At 46.5% G+C, this 14,833-nt stretch overlaps 1 long non-coding RNA gene across 1 annotated transcript; it reads left to right on the forward strand.

Moving 5' to 3' along the window:
- The first annotated feature begins 1,362 nt into the window (after positions 1-1,362).
- On the forward strand, positions 1,363-14,274 carry LOC121291090. Its single transcript, XR_005945955.1, has 4 exons — positions 1,363-1,513; positions 10,246-10,341; positions 11,291-11,356; positions 14,132-14,274. It is a non-coding gene; the product is annotated as an uncharacterized LOC121291090 (long non-coding RNA).
- Positions 14,275-14,833: the final 559 nt, after the last annotated feature.

Consider the following 14,833-nt stretch of genomic DNA (forward strand, 5'->3'; position numbering starts at 1 on the left):
CGAAGAGTCATGAGGACTCGAAACGTCAACTCTTTTCTTCTCCGCCGAAGCTGCCAGACCTGCTGAGTTTTTCCAGGTAATTCTGTTTTTGTTTTGGATTTCCAGCATCCGCAGTTTTTTTGTTTTTACCTCTGATTTACCAGCCCAGTGACATTCCAGCTGCGCCAAAGCCTCGCCAAAAACTCTAGGTTATTCCAGGTGTAGCCGAACCACGATGACAAAAATAAAGCGCAGAGAGAAAGAGCAAGGAAAAGGGAAACATTAAGACTATAAACCGGGGGATAGCGCTCAAACTGAAAACAGCAAGCACGGGACCCGATGGGCTGAAGGGTCTCATCTCCCCAGGTCTAAACAGCTGGAACAGCGCTCAAAGAGCTAGCACGGGCGGGAAGGGTCTCACCTCCCCAGGTCTAAACAGCTGGAACAGCGCTCAAAGAGCTGGCACGGGAAAGGTGGGCTGAAGGGTCTCACCTCCCCAGGTCTAAACAGCTGGGAACAGCGCTCAAAGAGCTAGCACGGGCGGGAAGAGCTGAAAGGTCTCACCTCCCCCAGGTCTAAACAGCTGGAACAGCGCTCAAAGAGCTGGCACGGGAAAGGTGGGCTGAAGGGTCTCATCTCCCCCAGGTCTAAACAGCTGGGAACAGCGCTCAAAGAGCTAGCACGGGAAAGGTGGGCTGAAGGGTCTCATCTCCCCCAGGTCTAAACAGCTGGGAACAGCGCTCAAAGAGCTAGCACGGGCGGGAAGAGCTGAAGGGTCTCATCTCCCCCAGGTCTAAACAGCTGGGAACAGCGCTCAAAGAGCTAGCACGGGAAAGGTGGGCTGAAGGGTCTCATCTCCCCCAGGTCTAAACAGCTGGGAACAGCGCTCAAAGAGCTAGCAGGGGCGGGAAGGGCTGAAGGGTCGGTTGCCGCTTTTTGGTTGATGTCGGTGGCTCTGAAAAGAGCCTTTTTGTGTGTGTTTTGAGGGGGAGACGGGCTCTCCCGCGGGTCTAGCGATGATTTATTTTATTTTTATGATGAGATGATTTATTTGCGGCACTTTTTCCGCCGGGGTTTGGGTGCTTTTCGGGCCGGGGCGGCGGCCGCCCTCCTCCGCCCGGGGCCCCGCTTCTTGCTGCCGGCGGCTGCTCGCTCCCGGCCTCTGCGCTTGGCCGGGGCGGCGGAGGCGGGAGGGCGGCGACGGGGGGGAGCCGGGGGCGGGGGGGCCGACGGCGGGAGCGGCGGCGGCGGCTTCTTCCTCTTCCTCTTGGCCCCGAGGCCGGGCCCCCGAGCTCTGCCCCGGGCCCCTCCCGCCCGCTGGGGCGGCGGCGGCGGCGGCGGCTGCTGCTTCTGCCTCCGGCCGGGCCTCAGGCAGCCCCGGCCTCGGCCGCCCGCCCCCCGGGTCCGGGCCCGGGTCCGGGTCTGGGTCCGGACCACGCAGCCGCTGCGAACCAGGCCGCCCACGGCGATGCGGAGCTGGCTCTGATTCTCCTCTACGTCATATCCGCTGGACAGCAGCGCCTCCCGCAGGAAGGTGAGCGACACTCCACCCCGCTGCTTCCGGGCCGACAGCGCCTGCAGCATCAGCTTGTTGATGCCCGGCATGTTACGGCGCCGCCGCTGGGGTGCGCACGACTCCGGCAGCGGCAGGGGCGGCAGCAACTGAGTCCGCGTCCTCCTTTTCCTCGGCTTCTTCTTACTGCCGCCCCCGCCGCAACCCACCCCCCGCTTCTTCTTCTTCTTCTTCTTCCTCTTCCGCTGCTGCGGGCCGCCGGGGGTCACCATGAGGCACCGGAGGGGGAGGTGGTGGGGGGGGGGGGGGGAAACCGGCAGCTCCTCCACCCTCGGCGCAGCCCCCACCCAGCTGCGGGAGCAGCCGCCCCCGGCGCCGCTCTTTAAAGGCGCAAGGCAGACGCCATAGAAACAAGAGAGGGGGCGGGGGCGGGGGCGGGGCCTCGCCACCAGCCAATCGCCTGCTTCGCCCTCCGGCAACATTCCACGCTCGCCCGCCCCTTTCCACGCGCCCCTCTTCTTCCCGCCCCTTTCCACGCGCCCCTCTTCTTCCCCGCCCTGTCCATGCGCCCCTCTTCCTCCCCGCCCCTGTCCACGCGCCCCTTGCCCCGCCCTTTCCACGCGCCCCTCTCTCTCCCCGCCCCTTGCCCCGCCCTTTCCACGCGCCCCTCTCTCTCCCCGCCCCTTGCCCCGCCCTTTCCACGCGCCCCTCTTCCTCCCCGCCCCTTGCCCCGCCCCTGTCCACGCGTCCTTCTCTCTCCCCGCCCCTTGCCCCGCCCTTTCCACGCCCCCCCGTTCCACCCCACCCCTTTCCCTGCCCCATTTCCCCACCCTTGCCACGCTCCCTCTTGCCCTGGCCCTCACTGTGCCATTGCCGCACACCAATTGCCTCTTGCCCCCACCTTGTATCTTTTTACTTGCAGTCTTGTCTACCCCTTTATCTCTTACCCCACCTCCTTACCCGCCCCTTGCCCCACCTCCTTACCCGTCTCTTGCCCCACCTCCTTACCCGCCCCTTGCCCCACCTCCTTACCCGTCTCTTGCCCCACCTCCTTACCCGCCCCTTGCCCCACCTCCTTACCCGTCTCTTGCCCCACCTCCTTACCCACCCCTTGCCCCACCTCCTTATCCACCACTCGCCCTGCCCTTTTTCCTCACACCTTCACTCCTTTGCCCCAACCCTTAACCCACCCCTTGCCCTACCCCCTTGCCTCTAATGACCTAACTGAACAGAACAGCTTTGCGACGTTGAATGACCTCCTCCTTTTCCTATGTTCCGACGGAAAATCATTCCACAGTCTAACCAGATCCGTTATCCATTGAAACCTCAACTACCTGCAACAACTGGTTAAGAGGCAAAGGAAGCCTGTGGTTGTCATTTGCCACAACATGTCGAGATAGTAACATTCACGTTGTGGTGGTAACCAGTCACACCCAAAATCAGACCCGTTCATGCTATCATTTTACCAATACCTACTTAAACCCATTTCCCTCTAATCTCCTTAGCTCATGCTAAGACAAAAACCAGCATAAACGGGCAACAGGAAAGGTATCAAACTCTCACTACATCCCCTTTCTTTGAATGAGATCATTAACGTTTCAAACCATCGAACTATCACTTGTGCATAATTGGCATAGCAGCATTTGACAACATGCAATTGTGGAAGCCTTTTTAATTTTTAACCTGACTTTTTATTAATGTCATGAAAATACATTCAAAGAAGCAGAAAACACAATTCATGCAGATAATATATATTTTTAAATCAAAGAGGCTTAGTTTTACACCCACTTTGAGCCAGCAGTGGATTTGTGGGCACATCTATTTAGCCAGAACGGGTTAGAGCCTTTATAATGGGCCACAATGTATTCCAGCACATGGGGATCTATTGACAAGTATGAAAGGAGGAATTTGTGTGTAATGTAAGACAAATGTGCCTGAGTTTCTTCAATCAGTTTCACATGATACTTGCTTTACATCCTTTGCATTATATCTATCCATGGACATAATCTTGAAGTTACGCCTGTAATTATGCCTATGCATGTGCCTATTTAGCCCATGTCCATAATCACAAGATGATGGCAAGATACATAACGTCAGTAAACAGAGGAGTCAGATTTAAGATAATGGACAAAAAAACTCCCGGGATGGAAATGAAGATCTTTGTTTTGTGCAACAAGTTGACATTATTTGCAATGTGCTGCCTGAAATGGTGGTGGATGCTGATTCAATAGTCTAGGATTCAGTCGGAGCCTACAGTTCCCCATTGCTTTTTAGCAACATCTCAGCCAATCAGAGTCAACTTGCCAACCAAGCAGTACCTTTTCTCCTGTAGGATAAATTGCTGTGATCCTTTGAAATTTGGAATTCTTGTGTTTGTCATGATGAGTGCAAGACAAAAAGCTTCCGCAACATGTCTCTTTTTTCAGCAATATTCAAGTCCTGTACTACCGAGCGACAGATTCAATAGCATTTTTCAACCAAGTTTTGAATATATACTCAAAAAGGAAATAAATGACATGGTTAGTAAAAAGATCAGGAGGAAGTGGGACTGATTGGTAGCTCTTTCAGAGGGCTGGCATAGGCACGATAGAAATGATTTGGATGAAGGATGAACCATTTAGTATGGTTGCTAAATGACACAGAGGTAGGTAGGAAAGTAAATTGTGTAGAGGATATTAGGAGGCTACAAAAGGATATAGATAGGTTAGGTGAGTTGGCAAAGATCTTGGAAATGGAGTATAATGTGGGAAAATATGAGGTTATCCGTTTTGGGAAAATGAATAAAAAAGAAGCATATTATCCAAATGGTGAGAGATTGCAGAGCTCTGAGATTCAGAGGGATCTGGGTGTCCTGGTGCATGAATCACAAAAGGTTAGTGTGCAGGTACAGCAGGTAATTAGCAAAGCTAATAGAATGTTATTATTTATTCTGAGAGAAATTGAATATAAAAGTAGGGAGGTTATGCTTCAGTTGTACAGGGCACTGGTGAGACCACATCTGGAGCACTGCGTGCAGAATTGGTCTCCTTATTTAAGGAAAGATGTAAATGCTTTGGAAGCAGTTCAGAGAAGGTTTACTAAACTAATACCTAGAATGGGTGAGCTGTCTTTTGCGGACAAGCTGGACAGACTAGGTTTGTATCCGCTGGAGTTTAAAAGAGTAAGAGGCAACTTGATTGAAACATATAAGATCCTGAGTGGAAAGGATATTTCCCCTTGTGGGAGAATCTGGGACTAGGGGGTCACTGTTTTAAAATAAGGGTCACCCATTTAAGACAGAGATGAGGAGATTTTTTTTTCTCTCACAGAGTTCTGAGTCTTTGGAACTCTCTTCCTCAAAAAGTGGTGGAGACAGAGTCTTTGAATGTTTTTAAGGCAGAGGTGGATAGATTCTTGATAAACAAGGGGGTCAAAGGTTTTTGGGGGTAGGCAGGAATGTGAAGTTAAGACTAAAATTAGGTCAGCCATGATCTTGTTGAATGGCGGAGCAGGCTCGAGGGGCTGAGTGGCCTACTCCTGCTCCTAATTCGTATGTATGTACGATGGGACGAATGTCTTACCAAGCACTCCCAACCCGTCTGCTGAGACTCTAGCCAAATGATAACCTTGAGATGTTAAATAAGATGACATTAAACATCAATTGAACACATTTCCAGGTCACCTATGACAGAGGACATAACAAAAAAATTGCTCCAGTCTTCCTATTCTGCTCTCCAAACAAAACTGTGTCACCTGCTCCATTCTAAGAAGCTCCAACCCACCCTCTACGTCTGCCCATCGTAGCTGCTAAAGCCAACAACAATTAGCTAGCCTCAGTACCCAGTTAACATGAATGAAATGTGTGCCCTTGCGGGAGAAACAGAATGAAATTGAGATAGATTAAGTGAGACAAAGCTGTTGAGTAGAGGTTGGGGGAGGCCAATTGAAACTTTCAGAGCTGAGCTCGGTGTTTTTTCTGTTTGGCAAGGGTGTTAAGGGTTACTAAAGCGTGGGTAAAGGGGCGGAGGGATGGTAGTTGGAGCTAAGATACAAACTAGCCACAATCTAATGGAATGGGAGAACAAGCTCAAGGGGCTGAATGGCCTCCTTCTATTCCTGTGATTTAACCACGTCCCTACATAAAGGTTCCCATTTCGTTGAGAAAATCAGCCACAAAGAGTTGGAATGTGTTGCAACACTTGCTCAATTGCCAGTGAATCATTCAGGTCGCACAAATTATGGCACTCTCATAAGACGTAGGAGCAGAAGTAGGCCATTCAGCTCATCGAGTCTGTTCCACCATTCAATGAGATAATGGCTGATCTGATAAACTTCAACTCCACTTTCCTCTCTTTAACTTTCGAGTTGAAATGTTTTTTAATATACTTTTACAAATTTTATGAATAAAATCTGATTTTGGGAAAAAAAAATATTCAGGACATTATGGAATGGGTCTGTGTGTGCAAGTTCTCGAAACACATGCTCAGCCTGAGCTAGGTGAGCTGAAGCAACAGAAATCTCTTCTCTGGATGGTTTGGGATGTTAAAGGCACACTAACAATGCAAGGTATTGTTGTTGATTACCAAGACAGTGAAAGGGCCTGTTGCCTCTTGCTTTGCAATGTGTAATTAGTCAGGCCTGTTTGGCATTAGTTGCTCATCATTTGCCTTTATTATGAGGGCTGAGGGGGTCATGCTACTTCAACATCACCAATAGAATTCTCAGCACACAACAGAGACTACACAGACTAGCGTTGCAGAAGCCTGTGGGGCCCATAACCCAGCGATCGATGGATCAAAGCGGTCCTTAGCTGGTTATATTCTAATTGATACCAAAAAGCAACATTTGGAGTGCTTTATAGACCCTTGATCAGATTTTAATTTAATTTAATGTTGGTAAGTTTCCTTTCAATTTTGTCTTTGCTTTTGCAGTTTCCCTTTAAGGGGCTGCTTTTACTTTATCCCTGATTTTGTTAATTTAGTTGAATTGTTTGACTCAAAAGAGTTACAAGGTAAAGCAGCAGGGGGCTGGAATTCATTGTGCCCCACTCCATCTCTGGAATGGAAATTCCTGGACATCAGCCTAACCTGGCACTGACCCTCATCCCACACCCTGGGAACAGGATCGTTACCAAACCGGAGGTGGACGGTGTTGCCAGTAACATAGTTTCTAGGGCCTTACAGGGCTCAAGAAACCGGTGTTGGGTCCTCCCGGTGTTGGCGCTGGGCGTGTGTCTGATTCACGCTCGTGGGATGAGCAGAACTGAGGCGATTTTTTAGCGGTGGACCCGCAAGGCCAGACCCACCTTTTCCAACAGCTTCAAGACAGAAGGAGAACAGCCACAAGAAGCAACCATGTCCATTCCCATCAGGATTCCCCAACTTCACGCAGGTCCTGGGAATCCTGATCCCTGTAACCAGCCCTTGTACCCAACAGGTATTCTTATTCCATTCTGCCAGCCCCAGGGAGTTCATGGCCCTCAACTTTTAACAGTAGGACAGAGAAAACCTTCCCAACTCTTCTTCATTGCCAATTAGGTCAACCCAAAATCAAAATAACTTCACAAAAGTGTCACATTTTTACAGGGGCACAAATAATGAGCACCCAAGTCGTAATGTTTCCTGGATCAACAATGGCACCCAATGCCCACCAGAGCATGCCAGCCTCTGCAGGCCTTACTCAAGTAAAACCCTTTGAGTATCGTCTTGTTCTCACCCCATCAAAGAAGATGACTGCCCCTTTAAGAGAGCTCGTCTCTGACTCCCAACACAAGATGATCAGGTGTGGTGTGTTTGAAGTCAATGAGAACTAAATGAGTTCAGGATAAAGCCAGCAAAATCTACTGGCTTGCTTGTTGAATTGGTTTTGTTATTGGTGATGGTAAGAAGGTTATGGTTAGTAGTTGTGCCTGTCATTGTGGTGAAACGTTTCACCAATTTTGTAAGCAATCAGGTTGTGCTTGTAGAGAGGTGACAACAGCAGCCTCAACAATTGTGGCTGAGTAACTCTTTAAAAATCCTTGTTAGGAACTACTCCAGCAAGCAACACCCCTTAGTTTTACTGGGATTTGATTGGTAATTAAGGTACTGAATCTCTTCTCTTAGTTGTTTCAGGTAATATCCATAATGTTTTCACTCTTGATGTTCCTGTAAATCACTATTGTTTTGCAGCCTGTCACTTTAAACTTCCCTTATGGCTGGACCAGTTGGTTACTTGGGGAGAGATCCTTGATATAATCAGTTGTTGGCTCAGCTGTAGCCTCTGCATCAGGAGATTGTGGATTTAAGGACCATTCCAGAGATTTGAGTGTGCATAATAGAGGCAATTTTTTAAAAAATCCTTCACAGGACGTGGACTTCACTGGCTGGGCCCAGCATTTATTGACCACCCCCAATTGCCCTTGAGAAGGTGGTGGTGAGCTGCCTTCTTGAACCGCTGCAGTCCATGTGGTGTAGGTACACCCACAGTGCTGTTAGGGAGGGAGTTCCAGGAATTTTGACCCAGTGACAGTGAAGGAAGGGTGATATATTTCCAAGTCAGGATGGTGAGTGGCTTGGAGGGGAACTTCCAGGTGGTGATGTTCCCATCTATCTGCTGCCCTTGTCCTGCTAGATGGTAGTGGCTGTGGGTTTGGAAGGTGCTGTCTGAGGAGCCTTGGTGAGTTGCTGCAGCGCATCTTGTAGATGGTACACATTGCTGCTACTGTGTGTCAGTGGTGGAGGGAGTGAATGTTTGTGGATGTGGTGCCAATCAAGCGGGTTTGTCCTGGACGGTGTCGAGCTTCTTGAGTGTTGTGGGAGCTACACTCACCCAGGCGAGTGGGGAGTATTCCATCACACTCCTGACTTGTGCCTCTATTTGGGGAGGGAGAACAAGAAAAGAGAGAAAAATACAAAGAAAAGCGAATGAAGGATAAAGGAAGTCAAGCTGCCCGCTTTGTATAAATTAACAATAGTTAGTGTTAGTCCCGCACGGGTATTTGACAAGATGCCCACCTGTGAAAATCTATAATACTCACCCTTCATCACAGTGATGGACACCTCAGCTGCCCTGGTTTGCGGTGAAGGGTCTTGAACTTCCTCTTGGCAGGAGGAGGGCAGGGTGGGAGGCCATCTCTGACTGCGCTCAAATGGGCATATGGCAGCGAGCTAGTGTCAGTCTAATGTTGCCTGGCCTGCTAAGGATTTCCAGCATTTTCCGTCCCTATGAATCTCTTGTTGGCCTTGTCATCGTGGAAAAGTTGCCAGTTGGACTCAACCAGAATCGTCCAACATGTTGCACTCGTGGGACCTGATCAAGTAACATGGAGGGGCTGAGTTAGGCTTTCCCAGTTCTGTAACGTTTTCCTGAAAATGTCACGTTCAATAAACACTCGAATAGAATTGGAGGATTAGGGAATGCTCATGGGAAGTTACTTTTCTTAAAAAAACCATATAGATAGGGTCAGATTTCTGTTTGAACTGATTTGGCCAATATCTGTTTGTATGGCCCGAGATCTGAACTGGTGTGGGTGCGTGTACTTTAGCAGGCAATCGTTCACCCTGTCAGTGAAATAGTCTCCAATGTGCTACTCTCAAGCTTAATAACTGCCTTCTTTAAAGTATTATTAAAATCTGTAGCAATTTTCGTATTATGAGTATGATCATTTCCCCTGGGGATCTGTTTAAAAAGGGGCCCTTCAGTTTAAACGGTTTTACACGCGCTAATCTAGACCACCATTCAGTGCAGTGTCGAGGGAGTGCTGCACTGCTGAAGGTCTAGTCTGTTGAAATGTTGAACCTAGTTTCCACCTCAAAAGAATGTGAGAGAACCCAGTGTTTTTCTTGAAGAGCAGGGGAGTTATTCCTGATGTTGAGGCCAAACCTTATCTCTCTCTCTCTCTCTCTCTTAAAGCAAATCTGCTCAGGTTAATTGCTGCTTTGTGGGATCTTGCTGTGTGCAAATTGGCAGCCACATTTCCGACAATGACAGCAGCAATTACACTTCAAAAGTAATTTGTTGACTGTAAAGCCCTCTGGGATTTGCCGAGATTATAAGTGGTGCTGTTAAAAAAAAATACAAATTATTTTATCTAAGAATTTTGCTGGTGACCTTTGGAGAGGTTGATTTACATCAAGAATGCAATCCTATTTCAACAATTCCATTCGCAATGAGTGATTGCAGTACAGTGTCTCAAATTCAACTGTCCAAAGACTGGAATTGTCTGAGAATTGGATATTTTTAGAATGTGCCATGAGTCAATTTTAGTTGAGTAAAATAACAAAAAAGACATTATACTATAACTTAACCTGGACAATTCGGCCAGGTGCTGCATTGGTGTGGCACCGGACTAATTAACCCCTTCACCATTTGTGCATTGATCTATTCTCAAACACTGAGTGACCCTAGACCCCACCCAACCCAGCTTGGCCCAAACTGCCTGACCCCAAAATCCAGCAAGATCTGAATTCCGGCACAGCCATCGTCCCGATGTTGCTGGGTTTGAGAGATTGTACCGGTACTGGAATAATCCAGATTCGCAGTCGATGATAGAGCATTGAGGATGGCACTTGCTAACGTTGTGGTGACAGGTTCAATGCTGCCCATTTATAAAGCGCTCATTCTTTTTCCCCCTTTAGTGGCACCCAATCCACAACGTATCCATGATCACAACTGTGAAGTACTCCAAGGTCAACTGGTACCATGCTCTCTTTAAATGGGCCACAGTGGTCCATGATAAAGACTTTCTAGTTTTATTGGTTTCAGTTATCTCTAGTTCCTCTCTCTCGTTACAGGAAAACACAGAGAACAATATTAGTCATGTGGGCGAGCAGCCTGTGAGGTGTCAAGTAGCAGATGCCAATAGTGAATATGAAAATCTCTGTTTTCTGGTAAGTTCCTCTCTGTAATTTCTCTTTGTAGATCAGCCTCAATGGAGGTAGTCATATTGCAATGTAGTTTTATTAATATTTCAGATTCTTTTTTTATTTTTCATTGGATGCAAGCTTCGCTGGCTAGGCCAGCATTTGTTGCCCATCCCTAATTGCCCCTTGAGAAGATGGTGGTGAGCCTCCTTCTCAAACTGCTGCTGTCCGTGTGGTGTAGGTACACCCACAGTGCCGTTAGGCAGGGAGAGAGTTCAGGGTTTTGGCCCAGCGGCAGTGAAGGAACGGCAATTATAGTTCCAAGCCGGGATGGTGTGTGTCTTGGAGAGGAGCTTGCAGGTGTTCCACCTGCCTGCTTCATCTGTTTCCAGATGGTAGGGGCCGCTGGTTTGGAAGGTGCTGTCGAAGGAACATCTGTTCACCGGCAGTGGGAGTAGGGAATGTTCCTGTGTCGTTATGTGGGAATGGAAGACTGACACTTTTATACGGATTTTCCAAGAATTGGAAAGCCAGTGGGGATTTACACAAAATCTGGATTTTGCTCACTGAATTAGGAAGGTCAAGGTATGAATTTGTCTTCGTTACTTTTCAGGTCCCATATCTCATTTTTCTGTCAAAGGTCTAACAACCAAATTTTGGTGCACCTTTCCAAGTGTGTCTCAATTTTTAAAAGGAAAATTTGTTCATTTTAAAAAATTTCTTCTGACTTTATACTGAAGATGATTAACAATATTGATTTTAGTTCCATGTCTATTGACTTCTATTCAGTTCTATGCTCAATCTGTAACTGTGTCCCGTGATGGTGACTGTGGGAAGGTTTTGTGCCTTGGTATATGAAGTAGAAGGTGTTGCACCACTAATATTTCAGCATTTGAGTACCAGACTTGCCAGAAGAAATGTTCCTGACTAATGAAGTGCCTGTCAATATACCTATAACTTCTTTGTCCCAATCTAGGACATCATGGATCATTTTGGAGATGCAAATGGAATCCATGGGGCAGAGGTTGATGATGATGAGGAGGTATTTATTCAATGTAGAAAAGTTCAATCTGTATCTTTGTTGCTTGGCAGCCATTGATCCATATATCTATGTCACCAATTCAAAAAAATAGTATATAATAAATAGAATCAGGAGTAGACCATTCATTCGCTCGAGTCTGCTCACCATTCAATACACACTGGCTGATCTTCTACTTCAACTCTACTTTCCTGCCCATTCCCTTGATGCCCTATCCCAGCCTTAAATGTCTTCAACAATGGTGCGTCCACAAACTTCTGGAGTAGACAATTCCAATTCACAACCCTCTGAGTGAAGACATTTTTCCTCTTCTTAGTCCGAAATGATTGACCTCTGAAACTATGCCTCTGTGTCCTAGATCCCCCAGCCAGTGGAAGCGACATCTGTGTCTACCCTGTTAAGCCATTTCAGAGTCCTGTATGTTTCAATGCAATTGCCTCTCATTCTTCTAAACTCCAGTGAGTATAGACCCAATTTACTCATCATAGGGCAACTCTCTCATCCCAGGAACCAACATAGGAACATCCAAAATAGGAGCAGGAGTAGGCCATTTGGCCCCTCAAGCCTGCCCTGCCATTCAAGAAGATCATGGCTGATCTGACCCAGGCCTCAACTCTTCTTTCATGCCAGCTCCTCATAGCCCTCAACTCCCTGATATTTCAAAAATCCATCTACCTCTTCTTTAAATGCTTTCAGTGATCTAGCCTCCACAACTCTCTGGGGTAGGTAATCCCAAACATTCACTACCCCCTAAGAGGAGGAATTCCTTCGCATCTCAGTTTTAAATAAGTGTTCCCTTATTGTGTAACTATGTCCCCAAATTTGAGATTCTCCCACTAGTGGAAATACCTTCTCAGCATCTACTCTGTCAAGCGCCCTCAGAATCCTGGATGTTTCAATAAGATCACCACTCATTCTTCTAAATTCTAATGAATAAAGGCAGTGACTACTAGAAGGTTCCCTCCACTGATAACCTGCGATGGGGGTGGGAGGAAATACCTTATGGGCCTGTATCCATTGGAGTTTAGAAGAATGAGAGGTGACCTTATTGAAACATACAAGATCCTGAGGGGTCTTGACAGGGTGGATGGGGAGAGGATGTTTCCTCTTGTGGGAGAGACTGGAACTAGAGAACACAGTATTAAAAAAAAAGGGTCTCCCATTATGACAGAGATAAGGAATGTTTTCTCTCCGAGGGTTGAGTCTTTGGAACTCTTTCCCCAAAGTGCAGTGGAGGCAGAGTCAATGACTGTTTTCTTAAGGCAGAGGAATCTAACAAGGGAGTCAAAGGTTATCGAGGGTTAGCGGGAAAGTGGAATTGAGGCCACAATCAGATCAGCCTTGATCTTATTGAACGGGGGAGCAGATATGAGGGGCTGAATGGCCTACTCTTGCTCCTAATTCGTATGTTCAAGATCCGATGTACCTTTCTGTTTAATTCCCTGCAGAGGGAGCTAGACCCAAGGAGACATAACTGGGATATGATCCCTGTTCGACCTCTGATTGGAGGATAGAAATCAACCGGAATTATTACCTTCTCCTTGCAACTATTTCTCGAATCGATTGTAATTTCCCACATATTATAAGGGTGAAACTCCTCAGTAAACTTTCTCACGCCGTAGGGGAACTGGATGGGAGTTTATGAGGCTTTGATACAGAAATCTAAATGAGCTAATTAAAGCTTTAAGCACACACAATTTATTATAATTAGCTGATAACATGAGGAACAGGAGTAGACCATTTGGCCCCTCGAGCCTGCTCCACCATTCAATAAGATGTCAGCTGATCTTGTGTTTCAAATTCCACATTCCCATCCAACCCCAATAACCTCTGATTCCCCTGCCTATAAGGAAGCTTGCAATTGTAGTGTTTATGCAAAAGATATAAATCATAAACTAGATAAATCCCGAAAAGATAGCTGGTTCTTATTTCTATAAGAGAATCCTAGGTTTAGACTCCACTTGTTACAGATATTGAATTGCAAAAGGAAATAAAGATACCCATCAAATATTACCTTAATGACGAGTATGTGAGATTTCCTAGGTTCAGGACAGGTCAGAAGTCACTCTGAGAATCTAACTAAACTGAAAATTTTGAGTTTGCGCTGAGATGTTTATAATGAATTTTGGGATGGTTTTGTTCATTTGATCTATAATAGACCGGCCCTAATTAGTATCCTACATTTGGCGAATTGACCACCTATTATAACGACGGTGTCTGTTCAATTTCTAGGAAATGTTATTTTGGATTTATTCCTGGAAACTGGACTTTATTTAGCAGTCGAGGTGGCCAATGTTGCTTAGTTGGGGGGACATTGTCCAGCAAGATAATAGGACTTGAAGCCGAGCATTCTTCCATCTGATTGTGGTTTCAATTATCGGAGTAGAATTGGATGCATACATACTCGTGTAAAGGCAGGAACTGGAGAATACCATTTGTATTTTTAGGTGTGTGTGTGTTTCTTGGCGTACTGTTGCGAAGGGAGTTAACCTTGCTGTTTTTGCAAGCTAGTTTCAACCCCTGTTTAAAATACCCCTGTGAGTTTACCCAAAGTAACTTTGTTTTAACCTAATGTTCCTGTTTTAATTCCATATTATTTGAGCCTTATTCCTTCACAAATCTTCCTCACTCGCTCTCTGTGGCAATGATTTATAAGCCACCCTGGCTATGTGTGTGGCTGTTGTACAGGTGGGCATGACTTCCCCTCTGTCCACCAAGTACACGTGCCCTTATGGTGTAAGTATTAATATCTGTTAAAATGACTCGCTGTCCCCTCAGGTCTCTGCTACCAAGGCAAATCACGCCAGACTGGGTGAAGACTGCCTCGATGATACCCTTGAATATTTACCGGATAACACAGAGGATCCCCACGTATAGTCTGTCAAAGTGAGAACCTGTTACTGAGCCAAAGTTGGCGAGTCCTGGATTACATGAATAATTTTCATTAAATTATATCCAAGTCTTGGATAAATATTAAAAAAATCAGAAAATCTGTTTTTGTTTGAATTCTTTTTTTAGTTTCTATCTGAATTGAGCATCTCGCTCCATTCCTCTCTGTCCCTATAGATGAGTTCTCTCTCTCTCTCTCTCTCTCTCTTTCTGGGTTCTCTCGTTCTCGGTCTCTCTCTCTCTTGCTATCGTTCTCTCTCTCAACATTTTTAAAAAAAAACACATGCCCATGAAGTGCTGTAACCTACAGCCAAGAGGTGAAAAGTGGAGTTAGGGTGAATGGCCTCATGAGTCAGCCAGCATTGACATGATGGGCTGAATAGTCTCCTTTCATGCTGTAAATATCAATGATTTTGACTGCAGATTTCCAGTAATATGTATTTGCAAATCGAGGGACCTTGGATTTTTCAGGAGATCTTCAAGATTATCAGATTTCTGAATTATTACCGAACAGCTGACTGATGCACTGGTTGGTTTTATTGCTACTTAAAAAGCATGGGTTGCAATGGCACTATCCTTGGCTTTGAGTGT

This window comes from Carcharodon carcharias, chromosome 19, assembly GCF_017639515.1.
Source record: "Carcharodon carcharias isolate sCarCar2 chromosome 19, sCarCar2.pri, whole genome shotgun sequence".
NCBI classification, from domain to species: Eukaryota; Metazoa; Chordata; class Chondrichthyes; order Lamniformes; family Lamnidae; genus Carcharodon; species Carcharodon carcharias.